The sequence below is a fragment of the Poeciliopsis prolifica genome, unplaced genomic scaffold, assembly GCF_027474105.1.
Source record: "Poeciliopsis prolifica strain line A6 unplaced genomic scaffold, Auburn_PproV2 SCAFFOLD046, whole genome shotgun sequence".
Classification (NCBI taxonomy): domain Eukaryota; kingdom Metazoa; phylum Chordata; class Actinopteri; order Cyprinodontiformes; family Poeciliidae; genus Poeciliopsis; species Poeciliopsis prolifica.
In genome coordinates this window covers 3,618,236-3,632,939 of record NW_026562421.1, presented here as the reverse complement: position 1 = coordinate 3,632,939, position 14,704 = coordinate 3,618,236, and the positions used below count along the sequence as shown (strand labels likewise).

Here is a 14,704-nt window from a genome sequence, read left to right as displayed (position 1 = left end):
TTTCTAAAACTTTGCGTGGATAAATGACATCAGAGACATGTTATGATGGGATTTGTCTTTATATTTTAAAACATTCTGTGATTAGAAACGCGTGACTTTATGTTTTAACCCCACAAAATCTACAAAAACACGTTTAAAAACGAGCAAATCTGCTCCAAATTTGCTCTAAAGTCTCCATCCAGCAACACAAGCTAGTAAAAAAACAAAAACAAAAATGTACTGAGAGTTTTATACCAAAACCAAAGTTTGGAGCAAAACAAGAAACAATCTGCAGTTTGCAGCAAATCAAAACAGCTACGACGATAAAGAAAAAACTTCCTGTGGCACTCTGGGTTTTAAAAATGATCATGAATGAAGCAAAAGAGCCTCATTTTCTGATCCTGCTGCAGCCGAGACACAGAAACTGGATCCACCAAGAACCCGGACCAGAGGCGAGGAGGAGGATGATGAAGAGAGAGGAGAACCGGAGGAAGGACAGCTCTGGTTCTCCGTGTTCTTCTGAAAAAAAAAAAATACATAAATAAAAAAGTAAATTATTTCAAGCCATACCTGCATGGTGTTAGGGCAATTATAAATATTAAGTATTAAGATCTCAGGAAGAAAAAATAAAAGTCATAATTTAAACTTTCAAAATCATAACTATAAGATCCAGACATAATTTTGAGATAATTTTGATTTTCTAAGTCATAATTATGAGATTTAAGGTTCCAATTACTTTGCTTTAAATTTATAATTGTCATATTCACAATCAAAATGATCATATTCAGTCATAATTCTCAGATATTAATTAATAATTAAGCGATACAAAGTCATAGTTCTGATGTCCTAAGTCATATTTATGACACTTAAAGTCATAATTTTGAGATTCTCATGAACAATTATGATTTAGTCATGATTATGCCGCCTTAGAGAATCAGTCACAATTATTCAAATTAAAATTCAAGAATACTTTATTAATCCCAAAGGGAAATTTAATTGATCCTGAAAGTCGAAATTATGACTTTGCGTTGAGCTTTTATTAGTTTTTCTTTCATCCAACAGCCGCAGCCTGAAAGCAAACTGTAGTAGCGTGATTTAACCACAGGGTGTCAGTAAAGGGCATTGAAACAGCGCCGCCTGACCTGCGTGGAGGCGCCGGTTCATGTGCGTCTCTCTTCTGGGTTCACAAGTAAATAAAACAGTCGATGTAAGACCAGAACCTCAGCAGGATGACCAGCAAGGCCAACAGGTAGAAAACCAGTGTGACAATCTGGAGGGGCAACAGGATGGAAGCGTTATCAAAGCTCCAGCATCCCCAAAACGATTAATTACGAGTTTGACTGGAACTGTTAAAGATAGAAAAAAGGAAAAAGATATAAACTGACATTTTTAGATTAATCTGAAAATATTAATAGGAAAAGCTCTGACTTTTCTGAGCTTAAAAATTTGAAAGAATTTTTTGTTAATTAATATCAAAATTTCTAGAAAAAAATAGGAAGTTTCTGAGTTTGCAAAGTTGAAAATTTGAGTGGAAAAACAATTTTATTTAACAATCAAATAACTATGTTCCCTTCAGTTGTTACAAAAATGCTCTAAATGTCAAATATGACTTAAAAGAATTTTGACTGTGTCAATTAATGCCTTTAAATTGGCTCTTTGTCTCTTTAAAAACTCCAGCTCTTTCTAAAGCGCCACTTTCAGGAAGTCATCCCAATATGGCTCCTCTATTAACTCTTTCACATTTTTACCAGGTTCTTACTGAGCAGTAATGAGCTCAACAGTTCCACCAGGTGTTTGCTAATTGTTGGCTAGCTCGTCCAAAGGATCTGGGTGGGGGAGGAGCTACGTCTAGAAGGCGGGGCTAGTTCTCCCCAGGCATTTTATGCAGCTGAAATGTTGTCATGGAGATTAAATGATTTCTCAAATATGAATGAAAGAATCAAAGCAACACTCCAGGTTTGATTTTGGTGAGAGAAAAACATTAAAACATAAAGGAAAGCTAAAAAAGAGTTGATTTTAAGTTAAGATCATTTTATTAGTCTCCCAGAGAAGAAATTTATCTTGGATTGTTTATATCATACTGCATCTTTAAGAAATACTTACCAAATGCAGAGACAGCTGTTTATTACTATTTTAACAGTTTGTTAGTTTGATTTGGGCCAAAATGAGACTTATTTATCCACCCCAGGTTTACAGGGCAGGAAGTTGTTGGAGGTTTTAAGATGGTTCCTCCAGATTCAGGTTTAAGAAACAGCCGAGACGTGCTGAAGGGGGAATCCCCTGTGGCCTCGCGGCAGATCACCTGCTCTGAAACGTTACTCTTTGGCAGGGTTTCCCAGAGTGCAGCGCTAATGCTACGCTAATAGCTTTGAGCTCCGTCACCTGAAGGAAAGCTCCGTCTGACCTTCAAGAGGAGGGCAGTTATACTTAACATCAGCTCAGCGTCGGGCTGGTCTGGTGGTTATTTTTCTGGTTAACCAATAAATACTTTGAAGGCCAAAGGTGCTTAACAGGAGATTTTTTTTACAGAATTTAAACCAGGTGAAGCTAAAGCTGCTGCTTGAGTAATTCTGGCCAGATCAGATTTCTTTCTTTCATCTTAAGTTCAAAATGCTCGTATTTTTATGAATTTTTGGATTTTTTCGGTTGTTTCTTTTTCACATCACACAAGTCACATGATCAACAACAGGATTTTACTACCGGAGGAAACGACAAAGATGACAGCAGCAGCCACCCTCTACACGCCGTCATCAGCAGCCAGAGGAGCCTGTTCAGTGACAGACTGCTGCTTCCCAAGTGCCAGACCAATAGATTCAAGTCCCCCACGCCTTCAGACTGTACAACTCCTCACTGGGGGGTCGGAGGTGACACAGGACAGAGGAAGAAGGAGTAGTTTTTCTACAAATGTGAACTCCATATTTATCAGGCCAAACCATACAGTGCAATACCATATCACTGGTCAATCTATCGACCAAATTGCTATAATTTCCTTTTGTGTTGTATTTATATTCTTTGTTTTGTATTTAATTTGTATTTTTTTGTATTTTGTGTATGCTTACTGTGTGCCACATTTTTGCCTGTGAGCTGCTGGTAACTATAATTTCCTGAGGGAGTCTTCCCAAGGGATCAATAAAGTCAAGTCTAAGTCTAAGTCTAAGTAGTAGGAGGATGATGGTGCGCAGTGTTTTTTTAACAAACTTTACTGTGATTTTGATTCTGTTTCTTATTTAGTTGAAAAAAATGCAAAGCAAAATTATGTTTTCTCTACTTTAGTGGAATATTAGCAAAGTTTTAAAAACATTTTAATGGAAAAACAGCCTCTGTTCAATGGACCTCTCACTGAAGGAGCTACACCAGGACTGGTGCGGCTCGGGTCGGTTCTATAGAGAATAATACCAGAACCGGACCTGATGCCCTACCTGCGGCGTGTTCATCCCCTCCTGGTCTTTCCTCAGGTTTTCCTCTCTCACAGGCTGCTGGGCCTCGGCCCAGACATGCTCCACCTTTCTTTCCACCCTAACCTGACCCGGACCAACATCGCCGGAACCTGGACCATCAGTTTCTGGCTGCAAATGTTCTCCAGTAGACTCTAAAGAACCGGCTTCTGGGCCAGGAACTGCAGGATCTGGGTCCGCTCCCAGTTCATCAAGCTGTAATGGTTCCACTGGTGGAGAGATGAGAGGTGGAAGTGGCTCTTCAGCCGGTTCTTCCAAAGCGTGACGGTCCGGGATTAACAGCTCCTGACATAGTTCCGGTTGAGTGTTCTGGATTAAAGGTCCTTTGCTTTCTTCTGGATCTGGACTGACTTCTGGTTCTTCACAAATGTCTTCAACAACTAGTAAAGAGAAAACACACAATAATCAGGGGTTCTTTGAATACGTCTCAATTAAATCCTAATGTTATTTGGTGAAGCTGACGGAGTCCATAGATTAAACATTTGATGTTAAGAGTGGAAATAAGGGATTACATCATTTTTATGAAAATTCTCCTACGAGTATAATTTTTTTATTTAATTTGATATTTTATCTGAGCAACAACAAAATCTTTATTACAGGAACAAACCTGACTGTAGCTGTAGCATTGCTATCATACTGTAAATGACCTCATTAGTATTTTCCTCATGTAATTAAGTTGTATTTTTGTTCAATGAAGAAGCTAACAAACGTTAGCTGTACATGCTAACAGCTTCATGCTTTGTTCAGTTAGTTTGTTGTTTTAGTGTCCAGATGACAGAGAAACATAATAAAATATCAGTAAATATTGATTATCGGCCATTACGGAAATATTAATATTGGATACTAATATTGGCCAGTAATATTTTTTAAAAGGATTTATTTGAAGAAGAAATCTATTTTTTATGGCGTTAACTATTATTTCCTTGATATTACAAACTCAACTTATGCTTCTCAATTTCTAAATTTAACTTTGCTCCCAAAGAAGAATTGATTTGTTCTTACACTCTGAAAAGAATAATTTTTCTTTTTTTTCAATTTTGTTTTCTTGCTCACCTTTGTCAAAGTCTATGCTCCTCAGCATTTCCTCCTGTTTGCTAAAATTAACCTGTAGAGACTCAGACGGTCATATCCTGGTGTCAGTGTCTCGGGTGGACTGGCGCTGGACGCTGCAATCACTCTGCAGATGAAGAGGAAAGAAAATAATACGTACAGAGGGAAAATAATGAGGTGAAGCTTTACTTTTGCTCTAATACTTACTTAGAGGTCAATTCTTTTGAATTCTAAGAATAGGATGAAAGAAATAAAAGAAATGAGAAATTTCTGTAATAATTCAGATTTATTATGTAAGAACAGAAAAAATTCTAAATAATACTCTGAAAAAACATTTTTTAATGGTGACAGTCTTTCTTACATGAGTAGCCGGTTTTACCTGGACAGGTGTGACCCACCTGGACAAACGCAGCCATGTCCAGCTCCGCCATGCTGCTCTCCACGCTTGACAACAGCTTCCTGTTGGCCTCCATGCTATCGCCATAGCAGCGCATCAGCATCTGGGTGTGGTTTACCTTCTCGTCTTCTTCAGAGCTGATTTGTTGCGTCATAACCTTCAAAAATCACAGGAATCAAAGAAGAAGAAGGAACATTTATTTCGCTCAATTTAAAGCAGAAACAGTTTCACTGAAAATAACACAAAACCTCACCGGGTGTTTTTGGTCTCGTTTTAGTACAAATATCTTAATACTCTTGAAATGACACAAAATTAACACAGAAGCAATTTTTCAGTACATAAGCTTGTTTTAATACAATAATTCCTCAATATTCCTTAACTGGTATCATGGGGAAAAACATCTTGTTATTGTGAAATAATATTGAGGAATTATTGACTGAAAGCGAGACCTTCTCTCTTGATGAAAAGTTACTTTTTAATTAGTTTTGCCTCATTTCAAGTGTACTAGAAACTAGGCCAAAATTATTTGGGAAGATTTTGTGTTTTTGCCCTGAAAGGACAAAATTATTCAAAGATATTTAGAGCATGCATTGTATAAACTACATATCAGCCAGTGAGTATTTTATAATGATAAATATTGATGGTGCTTACACAGAAACAAATGTTATGTTCCTTAAAAGTGAAGATAATCAGATAAAAACACAAATTCTGACCTTCCGTCTTTCCTCCAGGATGGAAAACATGCAGCTGAACTTGTCACACAGGTTCTGTTTCTGGGTGTTGTAGCTCTCCTGTACACAATTAAAATACAAATCTGGGAATTAAAGGAAATGTCATACGATCCTTTATTACAAATACAGTACCAAGTCAGTTAGTTTTCATCAAATCTCAGGGTGTTTTCACATCTGATAACACCCTGTTTTTACTGGGAACCAAAACTTAAATATTTGTTACATTTCCTGAGTCAAAGTAACCAAACCGTTTGAGAAACCTGATCCCCTCTTTGCCTGTGGGGGCGCTGCACCAAAAATCACTGAAGGAAACGGCTCAAAAACCTCTGAAGAAGATGCTGAGCGCAACATCCTTCTTCACAAATTGTAAACATAAATGGAGTGGCATCAGAATTTAGTGGTTGGAGGATTTCTCTTTTGTCTTTTCCCAAAATGTACAAAGCTTAAAATTTTCCAAATTTGCCAGAAATACTCAGAAATGTTTTTACTTAATCTCAAATTTTCCAGCAAAAACAATGAAATTCTTCAAAGATTGAAAATGTGGCACTTTTGGAAATTGTTGTAAATTTCAATGTTAGGAAATGTTTTACTTTTGAACTTTTCTCGCTTTTTTTCCCAAGAAATTCCTGGGATTAATCTAAAATCTTTTATGTTTTTCCCAGCATTATTTCATCAGAAAAAATTCTAGGATTATTATCAAAATGTCAGGGTTTTTAGGCAGGAATTTACTCCTCTATTTGTTCCACTTGCAATTGCCCTAATACACTGTGGTAGTTTAGAATTGCCTTTGATTAATAATTGGAACATTGATCAATATATTGGATGATGGCATCTGACAGAATGTGAAATAAAGCACTTGAATACCTCCACGGCTCTGCAGGTGTCTTCTATGTCACTGACCAGAGCCTGGACTCTGTCTCTAAACGCCCCCAGAGAACTGATGCCTTCGCTCAGCTCATCCTGCAAAACAAAACATTTATTTTAGCGACGTGGAGCATGAAACGCCTCCAACATGGCGGCTCGGTTCACCTTCTTCTGCTGGTGGACGTCCGTCAGAGGAGCCACCCGGCAGTTTCTGATGCGCTCCGAAGACTTTACAGAAAGAGCAGGTGGGAAGCTGGCAGGTGAGGCAGTAGATGTTCAACTTTTCACCTTCGTGATCTGAACAGGTCGCCTCAGCAGGAGGAGGAGGAGGAGGAAGAGGAAGAGGAGGCGCGCTGGAGAGGAAGATACAACATGTCTTCATTCAGGTCTTTATTTAATAGGATGCGTTCACACTGCAGCCTGAAGCGACTGAAACCACCGGCGGCGAGAAAAGTAGCATCTAAAAAATTACTAAAGAGTAAAAAAAGTATTTGGTAAAAAGTCTACTTGGGTAAATCATTCACTACTTAGAATTACATAATCAGATGGACCAAAATATAAGGTTAAGTTGAAATGTTGGTATTTTAAGGGCAAAAATGACAATAATTCATAAAAGTAACAACAAAAATAAAATCAGTTTCTTTCAATAAAAACTTATGTGTGTCTGGTGACTTTTTGGTTAAGACATGTTTGTATTTCATTTAGTGGGTAGAAAATCCAGACATTTTACTCCAGTAGGAGTAGAAATTCTTCATGATAAAATTACTCAAGTAAAAATAATCAATACATTGTAGTAGAAATTCAGCTCTTACCAAATTGATTTTTGTTCTTTTAATGCGACCTGCAACTGATCTGTTCATGACACTCCGAACAACACAAATCAGATTTTTACTCGATATCCGATACATATCCGATCTTTTTAAATGTGACCTGATTCTGTTCGACCAGGCCTCCTTCACCCTATCGGAATGTCATTGACACTCGACATACGTCACTAATCTGCGTCCATATGAGCGGGAAGAAAAACAGCAAACATGGCGGACGATGCTGAGGATTAAGTTGCCGCCTATGGTCGAAAACTTCAGAATCGTAAGACATGCTACACCGTTAGCATCTATGTTCACTAACTCAAAGACGGAACGTTTATTCTTTTTAATATGGCGGTTGGCAAAACGGTGAGCACGCTCTGTGAGTGACGTCATCGCGCCCTACAAACCGGATGTGTGACACGTAGCCCGGTGTTTGTTAGTTTTAGTGGATTCCCTCCACCTTGGTATTTGGTTGAGCTCCTGTTTGTAGACGTCGATGATGTTTTCGACCAGCAGGTTCCTCTGCAGGCCGTAGACGCCGTGGCGATCCAGCACCACGTCGTGTCTGCAGGTCGGGCAGCGGAAACGGCCGCTGCTCACAAGCATCGTGGTTCTGGCGTGGAACAAAGATGGCTGCCCACGGAAAACAAGACGGAAGTCAATCAATAAAATGATGCTGGAATGTTTGAAATTAACACAAGCTGCTGTTTGTAAAAATAAGCAATGATTGCGGTTATTGTTAGAGAAAAAACTAATTAATAAATGGCGCCGTTTAAACTATTTAGTTCACACTAAGCTTACATAATAAGACCTCACAATAAGACTGAGCTGGGAGCTAAATATGAAGCTCAAAGCTAATTATTTAGTTAGCAAGCTGTTAACTAAATGTTTAGCTTAGTAACTTAATGCTCAATTAGCTGAATAATTAGTCTAATCACTAAACTAAATTTCTAAACTACATATTTAGTTCACAAAATAAATTCAGAGTTGCTTTCTTTGTACCTAAATATTTAGTTAGCAAGGTAAATTTTTTGTTTCAAAATAAACAGTTTTCAAACTAATTAGATTGGAGTTAACTATTTACTTTACCAACTAAGTAATCCCTCCTTAATTGAGTATCTATGTAATTTGTCTGTAGTTTAACATTTATTTACAGACTAAATAGTTAATTATTTAGCTTTGTAATTAGATACCCAGTTTACAAACTAAACCCTTAGTTGAGAATTAAGGGTCTAGTTCAAACCACTGATTTTACTTCTGATTCCAATAAGTTTGAGTGAAGATTTTAATCCAGTTTACTAACTAAATGATAATTCTGGAATTAAACATCTATTAACAAACTAAGTAATAAGTTTGTCATTAAATATTTACACATGAATTATTTAGAGATATTTGGTTAAAAACATAATTTGATCAAACTACAATATATATTCATTTTACAAACTAAACTTCAAGTTTACAGTTTAATTTGTAAAGTGATTTTTTACTTCTGCTTCCAATAAGTTTCAAGAGACACTTGAAACCAAGTTCAGAAACTAAATATTTAGTTTGTAAACTGTACATTTAGCTTTTTCATTAAATATTAAGATATAAACTGCGACAAATATGACTTTGTAAAAATATCTTGTTTTCTTCTTCTCTTGTTTTGCAGTAAACACTGAGGATGGATTAGTTTTGGGTTCCAGTAATTCACAGCGGCTCATCCAGGTGATGGCAGCTGGTTCTGCTGCTGCCATCACACCAGTTCATACCAGTTAACCACCATCATGTCCCAGTTTAGATGCAGATAATCCAAACACACCCTGAATGTGTGTGTGTGTTATTCCTGCTATGCGGTGCAGAAACAGTGGCGTGTCTGACCTGATAAAGCTCGTTGGCGCATTTCCTGCACAGGTTGTGTTGGCACGGCAGGATGACGACCGGCTTGCTGAAGATGTCAGCACAGATCGGACACATCAACTGCTTCTCCAGCGCCGCCAGCGCTGCCTCGCGCTCCGCGCCCTGGCTGCTCTGGAGGCAGCTCAGGTCAGCCGACAGAGACATGGCAACCGGCTGATGGGGACAGGAAGTTCGGCTGACTGGCCGTCAGTCAGAGCAGCTGCTGGACACATGAAGAATCTACTAAACTTTCTCCTTTAGTTGATTTGCAGATGAAATTACACAAAAAAAAATGCAAAATATTAGCATGTTGTTCATTCAATTATTAACATCACAGTTTTAAACTATTCAATTTGTAAACTAAATACTTTGCCACAATTTAAATATTTACATACAAATATTTAGTTAGGAAGTGAAGGTTAATATTCAATAAAATAGTTAGAATAAAATAAAATAGTTAGAATACCGACTAAATATTTTGCACCAAACTAAATAGTTAGCAAATTATATACTTTCTAAGCTTATTTAGTTTACAAACTAAATATTTAGCTACAAACGACGCAGCAGGTTACATAATTAGTTTGATGCAAAATATTGAGTTAACGTGGTATATATTTAACTTAGCAACTAAAGATTTAGCTCCAATTTAAATGTTAAGCTTCAATTTAAATATTTAGCTTGCTAACTAAATATTTGGTTTGCAAGTCAAATAATTAGTTTGAACTTAAATATTTAACTAGCAAGCTAAATGTTTAGTTTTAAGCAAAGAATACAGCTTTGTAGCAAAATATTTAGTTTGAAACTATAACTTGGTAACTAAATAATTAATTTAATGCTAAATATTTAGTTTTTAGCTACCATAATAGGCCCAGTAGCGAGATATTTTTCTCACAAACTAAATACTTAGTTGAGCAACTAAACATTTAGCACTAAGCTAAGTAGTTGTTTAGCAAGTTAAATATTAGACTTTCAACTGAATAGTTAGATTTCTAGTTAGATATTTAGTTTGAACTGGTGACATATGGTTAAAATCCAATTTGAACCCTATTTTTTTCTTATAATGCTAAATAACCTACATTATTGCTGTTAGTTTTCATAACACCGGGTTGTGATCCTTACATTTGTGTTTCTGGTTTGATAAAGCCAGAAGTTACTTATTTTGAGCATCTTTTTATTACAAAAGGTTGGAAAAAATCCAACAGGATAAAAATATTAAAAGGAGATAAAAGGTGAGTTTACATTTTAACTTTTTATTCTTGTTTTGTTGCACTTTTGCAAAAGCAGTTGGACTTTAAATAGCCGGACGCCACCTTAAGGTGAAACTCAACGTTGATCTCTTTGCTCCTGCAGGTCAGTGGGTCACTCTCAGTTGTGTTGCCGCCCAGAATAGACGGCGCAAAAGTTCAACGAGGGCCGGAACCATCAGCATGAAACCAAATGGAGAGGGAAAACTGGCCAGTTCCTACCTGAGCCCGGTTCTCTTCCAGGGTCCGGTTCTCTTCCAGGGCCCGGTTCGTCTTCCTCTTCCTCCTCAGCTTTGCTGCTCAGCCTGTTCAGGACTGCAGCAGCAGAACCAGGATGCACACTGGGGTTCGGACTAGAGTGTGTTGGAGTCAGGTTTCAGCTCCTCTCTCTCTCTCTCACACACACACACACACACACACACACCATGTGAGGAGACGGCTGGTATGTGGACAGATTAAGACACTGCCATGCTGAGCTCCGTCTTCTGTTACACCCTTAATGTCCCGCGAAAAGGTGCTAAATATGAATTATTATTTTATTTGGCAAAGCAAAGAGCTGATTTTGCAATAATGGAAATGTTTTTTCTGTTAAAAAAATAAAAACCTTTAAATTAATGCAAAAAATAAATTTTTCTGGTGTTGACATGAAAACATCAGAGAAAATATCGGCAGCATAGATGGAAAATAAAAGGAGTAAATTTCTGTCCAAAAACTCAAATCTTTAGTTTCAAAATAAAAATAAAAAAAGTTTAAAAGTCAAAATGTGCTTGCAATTTTTTTCTGGAAAATGTCAGAAATTTTAAAGTAAACATTTGACTTTTCACACTGAAATTCACAAGTTTTTTGTCGGAAATTTATGAGCTTATCAGAAAATTTTCTAGCAAATTTTTGACTTTTTGATCTCAGAAAATTGCTGAATTTTTTTGACAAATTTCTGGGATTTTTTTTATTTCATTTATATAAGTCATTAATAAAACACTCAGTGAGAAATTCAAGCATCAGAGCTGTTTATTTTCCAACAGGATCTCGGACACTTCATGTATTTTCCACACACACATCTCCAGCCGACAGGTAAAAACACGAGTCCATGCTAAAAACAGAAAAGCCTCCACCTATCTACAGGCAGCGCTGCGTATATACAGCAGGACTAAAACTAAACATCCGCTTCATACACCGGCTAAGAATCAAACGCCACAGAGAGAATAAATTAAACCAAAACGCTGCTGGGTTGTTTTGTGTCGATGTTTTGAACGATGATGGTGTCAGGATTCGCTCCACAGCACCAAAACCTGCAGACCTCCTGAAACACTCGCAGAGCAGGTTCTCATGATATGCATGAAAACATGATGAGGAAGTGATGCGATGTACGGAGGACTATTAGGGACACTATAGATATGAAAAGGAGAAAATTTCTGCCAAAAAACAAAACAATTAAAAAAAAAAAAAACATCTGTTTCAGTTTTTATCGCATATTTCTCAGATTATAGTTTCTGACTTTTTTTTCCAACAAAATTTGAAGTTAATCTCAAAATTTGAGATTTATTCCAGCAAATTTTTGACTTCTCAAACTGAAATTTCCAGATTTTTTAAATCCCTGCAATTAATCTCAAAATGTAATTTTTTGTTTCAAATTTTAAACTTCAAACTGAAAAATGTTCCTTTTTTTATAGCAATTTTTTTGACTTTTCAATTTCAGATATTTTTTGCAGAAATGTCCTCCTATTTTTTGTTTTCATATTTATACTGGTCCTGATGAGCTGTGGTAGCAGGGCTACAGAATAAAATCAAAGTGAATAAACATGCCCGGTTTTATAAAACAGATTCGGTTCGCTTAAAGGTTTTATGTAGGATAAATAAATCTTGGTTCATGAGATCGATTGTTGTAAACTGCTTTTCTACAAAAACACCATTAAATAAGACTTTGGAAATCAGTATTGTCTCTTCATGAACCACATAAACAAGGAAAACAAAAACAAGGAGAAAACAAATACAGATGCAGACAAGAAAACAAACAAAAATTACAGTAAAATCTACAGTAACTTTACACAACATGTACAGAATTTTTACCATTTCACAAAACAAAAACAAACAAAAAAAACGGGTAAAATCAGTGTATAAATTCGCACCGATGGCCACCAGGGGGCGTTTGTTTCCTGTTCCAGAGCTATTTTCCAATAAGAAAGATCCCAGTTGAAACCAGAGGAGTTTCTGTGGCCTCTGTTTTCAACACTGAACAAAACTTCATATGAAGAAGAAAAAGAAATGGAGAAGAGGAAGAATCAGCTGTGATAAAACAGAAAACCCAAATCAAAATGGCACCTGGTTCTTAAATCTGATGGGAATGACATAATCCCAGAACTAAACTGGGAAGTTTCCATTATTCGTTTTTGTGGATTCAGGACGAATAATCTGGCATTCACAGTAATGCTGGTGATTATACTGACATTAAATTATTAGTAATTATTCAAATTAGCAGGAATAATTTCCCATCTTCAAAGAAAAATACTTTGCTTTTAAATAAAACTGTTAAGCACTATTGCATAAAGTTAGATATTTAATCTGTATTAAAGTACTTCTTTTTTAAAGGAACAATTCCATTTTTACAGCTAATTTTGTTCTGATGGATCATGGCTGATATAATTAGAGCTACTGGAACAAAAAATGTATTTTCTACCATCCCTATTCTTCCCATAATTTCATACCTGAAATTTAAAAAAACACGGAGAGCTCACGTCTACTTTCATCTGCAGGATGAGGTTGAAAAAGAGAGGAAGTGGGAAAACTGGCAGGGATGTGAGCGTGTGTGTGTGTGTGTGTGTGTGTGTGTGTGTGTGTGTGTGTGTGTGTGTGTGTGTGTGTGTGTGAGTGTGTGTGCATGAGCGCAGCTGTTAGGGCTGGGTTGCATCTTTACACACAGTGGAGACAAATAAAAACACAGACTGAAACTTTTCTCTGTTAAAATATCCCGATCTGCTGAGAAACATCCGAGCAGTTCAGCAAACCAACGCTGGATTTCTAAAGTATCATTTCAGAACCGGGTTTTATTTAGTTCCAATTTAAAATTTAAACAAAAATTTCTGTTTTTCTGAGCACAATCCTGCTGAAACGCCACATTCTGTTAGCATGAAGACAATAAAACGGTGCAGTTCAGAAAGGCTTAAAAATATTGAAGATTCTGTCAACATAATTTACTCAAAAATAAAGTCCAGCGTTTTAGAGCCAGAACAATTAATTGATAAGTTGATAATTGAAATAATCATCAACTGATTTAGTAATGGATTAATCATTACAAACTATTCAGTGTTACTGGCACAACAGCTGATAATCATAATTATAATAAAGGGTGAGGTAATTAATCAAACGAATGACCATTAATCGATTATTGAAATAGTCGTTAATTAATGTAATAATCGATTAATCGTTACCTGAGTATACAGACTCAAAAAAGGCCAATAGTTGAAAGAGCAACACACATTAAGCTAAAACTGAACAAATCACAAATACATTGTGTATTTTAAACATTGTAAATATTTTCTACCCATAATTCCTCAGGTGTCAGTTTCAGCTTCACCTGGCTGATTAATCACATTCTTCTTCTTTATCACTAATTGGTTAATTAGCCAATAGATCCTCTAGACAGTATTGATGTTACGTGAAGCAGAAAGAGCTGTAATTAAAAATGCTAAAATGTTTACATAGTTATTTAAAAAGCTTAATGAAATTGTTTATTAGAATAATTTTTACATATTTTTGAAATTGTGAAATACTCAAGTTTTTAAATAAAAAAAGTCCAGAAATTTAATTTTATAAAAATCTGAGCAATCGATTAATCGTCAGAATAATCTATTACTAATATAATTGTTAAATGTATATTTGCCACAGTAAAACACGGTGATGGCAGCATCATGCTATGGTGGTGTTTCTTTGTTGTGATCAAATAAAAACAGATTTATGCCGTTTTGAAAACGGCGTTGAGCAACTAGACATGGTCAACGTTTGGCAGGTTTAGGCAACTTTTAGGGCTGATTTAGCAAATTATTTGCCTGTCCGTTTTTTAAATTATTCTGCATTCCACAGATTTATTCATTTCAACTGCAGTTTCATTTTTGAAGCCACAAAGATGTGACATTTTAACAAAGATTTGAACAAAAAGCTCAAAGCAACGCAACTGAAACAGCAGCAAAAGTTTCTCCAAAAAGCTCCAGGAAGACGAGTGAGAGGTTAAAGCTGGCGCAGCTAAATCCACCGATGCTGACGTGTTTTATGCTGTTCCACATAAATATTAATGACAAATGAA

At 36.3% G+C, this 14,704-nt stretch overlaps 1 pseudogene; it reads right to left on the bottom strand.

The window, feature by feature from the left end:
• Positions 1 to 51: 51 nt before the first annotated feature.
• LOC129376967 (tripartite motif-containing protein 54-like) lies at positions 52 to 10,765 on the bottom strand (annotated as a pseudogene).
• Positions 10,766 to 14,704: the final 3,939 nt, after the last annotated feature.